The sequence below is a fragment of the Sinocyclocheilus anshuiensis genome, unplaced genomic scaffold (genome assembly GCF_001515605.1).
Source record: "Sinocyclocheilus anshuiensis isolate Anshui unplaced genomic scaffold, SAMN03320099.WGS_v1.1 scaffold1683, whole genome shotgun sequence".
NCBI lineage: Eukaryota > Metazoa > Chordata > Actinopteri > Cypriniformes > Cyprinidae > Sinocyclocheilus > Sinocyclocheilus anshuiensis.
This window is the reverse complement of record NW_015548387.1, coordinates 192,403-197,295: the sequence shown is the minus strand read 5'-3', so window position 1 is coordinate 197,295 and position 4,893 is coordinate 192,403. Positions and strand designations below refer to the sequence as shown.

General features: G+C 37.3%; 1 pseudogene; it reads right to left on the bottom strand.

Moving 5' to 3' along the window:
• Positions 1-4,893, bottom strand: part of LOC107656711 (phosphatidylinositol 4-phosphate 5-kinase type-1 alpha-like) — a 22,586-nt pseudogene that overhangs the window by 6,852 nt on the left and 10,841 nt on the right.

Here is a 4,893-nt window from a genome sequence, read left to right as displayed (position 1 = left end):
TACACTGGCACAAAAAGTCCGATCTTTCGCTCACATCTGACACAGATCGGAATTTGTTGCACACGTGTAAACACAAAAACCCGCACGAGATCCGAAATTTTTGCATCCGATCTGAGCCACTTCCAAATGTGGATTTTTTTTATTTATTTTTTTTATTGCGGAAATATATAGAATGCAGATAAGTTGAACAGAATTCAAATCAGAAGTTCCTCCGAATTTTCCTTATGCAAACAAAAATCTAACCAAGTTATACTTTCTGCAGTTATTAACTATATATACATATTTACACATACACCTGCATACACAATAAACATAACAGTCCTATACTTGCACATGCAGTCTACCTTTTGGTTTTTTTACAGAACATAAAACGCAGATAAAATGCTTGTAAATGGTGCAATTACGTAATTACGTAGTTTGTCTAGCAAAGCACGCTCCATTGTTTGCTACTGGTGGCCTGGATGAAACGCTTTAAAGCTTAAAGGGTTAGTTCACCCAAAAATAAAAATTAGGCTGCATTTTACTCACCCCCGATGCACCCTAGGTGTATATATTGCTTCAGTCCAAAAGAAGTTAAATAAAAAGCACCGATCCATAAAAAAAAGTGTCTCACACGTCTCCGGGGGGTGAACAAAGGCCTTCTGTAGCGAATCGATGCGTTTTTCATACGTCATGCTCCCGGAACTGCTTCTGTGTACAACAGTGAGCGCAAGCTAGATTAAAGTGATTATTACATTTTGAATATGGATATTTTTCTTACAAAAATGCATCGATTCGCTACAGGAGGCCTTTGTTCACCCCCCGGATTTTTAATATATTTCCGACTGGATTCGTCTAAAAGAAGAAAGTCATATACACCTAGGATGCCTCGGGGGTGAGTAAAACGCAGCCTAATTTTCATTTTTGGGTGAACTAACCCTTTAAGTGTATGGAATACCATTGAAATTTTGAATGGCCATATCACCGTAATGGCGTGTCGGATCCGCACCAAATTCGGGGGATCCCTTCAGCTCGAGGAACCCTCTCAAACGCCGAATCGAGTGTATGTCTCGAGGCCCCCTTTTGAATGAGACCACCCCTGCGTCGATAGCCCCCGGGGTCTGGAAGTTACGAGCGGTTAAATTCGCGGTTGGGCGACAACCGATCTGGTGATCCCGGGCGGCTACCGACGCACAGAGGGTGGCGTTTGTGAGAGCTCCTCGAGCTGAAGGGATCCCCCAAATTTGGTGGAGAATCCTCCGCCGCGTTCGCAAGATAGTGACACCAGCCAACACTTTCACTTCAGTAAGGAGGTCTCTTGTTCAGGCAGCAGCATTCAAGCATTGTCTTATTCGACCGTAAGTGCCCTGCGAAGTGAACTTCACATGATATTCTGCCATGAATCCAGTTCCAAGGGAACGTACATGTTACATTCAAAGGGCATTAAAGTGCGTGAGACGTGAATTTAAATTGTATTTATTTACAGAGGTATATTATGTCACACTTCACACTTCTCTAGTAAGTTTCCTCTGTGTGTGAAGACAGTAGCACAAATCCGTAAATTAATGTTCTGAAGTGAAATAAACTTCAACGGAATAAAGTTGAATGGAATTGAATTAAAATAAAGTTGAATAAACTTTAACTTTACTGTTCAGTGCACTGATGTCAGACTCATTTTGGATAATAAAGTTTGTTAAATTGTTAAATGCCCTGCCTCCATTACATATCTTTGTCACATCAGTGTTTGATCACCACATTTGAGTGATCATTGCAAAAAATGTGTTTATGTATATATATTCTGTTTATGTATATACTGTATTCTATATATAGTACCAGTCAAAAGTTTGGACACACGAATGGGAAAGTGTCCAAACTTTTGACTGGTACTGTACTATAAAATACACAAAGAATATCAGCCGATATATCGATATCGGCCTTTTTTTTTTACTCCCTAATATCGGCATTGGCCCCCAAAAACCCATATCGGTCGGGCTCTAATATATATATATTAGGGCTGCACGATAAATCGCATGCGATATTTAATGCGCATCTTGCCAGTAAAGCCGGTTCTGTAATCAGCGGTAAATCTCCATCATGTGCGGGCTTTCACATGGAGCAGCATTGCAAAACAAAGCCGTTGTTCACTGACAAGCTGCGCAAAACGTGCAAAATATGATCGTGGTTTTATTAATCCATTTAACCATCATTATTTTCTGAGTTCAACAATAAATATTAAAATATTATTTAATACCAATTTCATCATATCTTATTCTAATATTTATATAAAGATTCTAGTTTTATATAAACTTTTAATGAGTCAATAAACTTATTGTATGAATTTATTCTTACACCACCAGTTTATAAACTATCTTTACATGAGAGCTCAAGGTGTGAGTGTGTTTGTGGTTCAGCTAACCAGATAATCATCAGGTCGAATGCCAAAGAGTTCTCTGAAATAACGGAAGGCGATGGGGGCGTAGGTCTTAAACCTGAAGTCACCGTGGTGATGTGCTGGAGTCAAATTACTTCCTTCACTGTAGGAGGAAGACATGGAGGGAAAAACAGAGACAGGGTTATGAGTTTCTGTTTCATTAAATATAAAACCTGGCAAGCTGCCCATTATTCCGTTTGAAGATGTCTGTAATGACCAAAGACTCTGGTACGGTTGGCATGTCACTTGATTTATAGACACAAAGACTTAACAACAGTCAGCACACTGATTTAAATACATTTAAATAGTCATAAATATTCAAATATATCTACAGAACATGGTTGAGTATTTCTGGGAAACACATCTGGGAATACACACAAGTGGGAACACACACCTCGGGAAGAAGATGCTCTCTACAACATAGAAGTCCTGCATGAGGACGTCTCTTTCGGCTTTCTGACTGAGGCTGCCCACCGTGTGTGTGATACCCAGCTGGATGGTACCTTTGAGGGCGGAGGAGGGCGTCTACAGACAAACAAAGAGTATGGGAATGCGTGAGAAATTAGTGCAAACAGAGAGGACAGACGGGAAACACTAGATACGCATCACAATGATTGTTTTAAATAACCCACAAATGAGCTGCTATGTAGGTGGTGTGGGAACATAATGCATTTATAAACAAAACCGTAATTTCCAGTAAAACAAATTCTGGAATGTGTCATTATTAGTGAGTAGGAGATATAGTAAAAAAAAAAAAAAGTTCTTGACATTTTCTACTCTTGACAATATTCAACATATGTGTTTATTTAAAATGTTTAATCCAACAACTAAAATCTAATAAAATTAATAAATAAAATAAAAAGCATGTTTTTCAGAGTAAATTAAAAAAAAGAAAAAAATAAGTTTAATAATTTATGCATAAAAATGTAAGTTCATAGCAAAATACAACATTCTTAAAAAAAAATTATATATTTCCAAATGTGCAAGAAATCCCATATAATAGGCATAATGATATATCTTAAAAAGTTGTTAAATAATATGAAATGTATTTGGGAAAAAACAAACAAACAAACAAAAAACTGTAAAGCAGAGATCCAAACAAAGTCAAGTGCCTGATAAACTTTGTTCCCTTCATTCTGTGCACCACTTCTATGATATTTACATGGTCCTTCTAGTAAAAATGCCATGTTTTCCACACACTTTATGACAAAAACACAATGATTAAAAATAATATTTTATATTATAATATATATATATATATATTATTATTATTATTATAATATGTGCATCAATATTATGTGCATCTGTGTGCATCAATTTAACAATACATAGTAATAAGCAGCAATATTACCAGATATGTAATATAAGATGATGATGATGATAATATTAATAATAACAGTAATAATAATAATTTCCTAATTCATAAAATATATATTAAAAACATTTTTAAAAAAAGATAAAGCAATTTGAATCGCAGTTTTGTAATGATTTAAATCCACCATTCGTGGGTTAACTCTACAACAGTTTTTGCTACTAAAGTTTAAATCTGAGAGACAGTAGTAGATCTTTATGCTTTTATAATAAGGATGCATCATGAAACTAGTTTATAAAAAAACTCTCTGTCCAGGAAACGTAATGGGCAAATAGAAAGCACCTTAAAATCACTGTGATATCCACAATGTTGCTTGATTTGACATCATTTCAGAATGTCATGATAATTTATTTTTCCTTCCCAACTCCACCCTTCAGTCTATTCCTCTTTTCTACCCCAGTTTCCCTCTCTTGCCCTTCCTCTGTTATCAGATGACACATCTGACTGCGAGCTGACCTTTTTGTAAGTTGTTTCTCCTGTGGGGTCAACTCCTCGGTGAACAATGGTCTTCTTCATACTCTGAGATGATCCCGGCCCCTATTTAGAGAGACAGAGACACAAATGAGTGACAGAGAAAAAAGGGAAACAGAAAAAAGCATCTAGTTTCATGTCAACAGAGGGGATTCAAGAGACATCAACTCTGTCCAGGTTTGACTTCCTGTTTGTCAGGTGTTTACAAGAGTCAAACAAAGTCACACACATTCCCAGGGCTCGCAAAATCGCTAGCCCGACATCCCGGGGCTATTGTGTTTTCCAGTCGGGCCACCAAAATGTATCACTGCCCTGCCCGACGGGCTATCTTGAATAGTGATATAAAATCCCTTCCTTGATTCGCGTTGTTCACTCACTTGTAGGGGTGAAACGGATCATAGTTTATCATTTACACGTGTTTCTAAGTCTTACCAATTTAAACATTCAAGCGTTTTAAACCATTCATGCGTGTGAAGAATTCAGTTCGGTGCTCGCGCACACACGCTCAAAGCGCGCACATACAGAGCAGCGTTTCAGGCAGAGCACGAACACAGAATTGATTCCTCTTTCGCTTGAATGGACACATACACGCAAAATTATCTCAAAATAACTATCTCGGCAAGTATTTTCATGTCTTAAA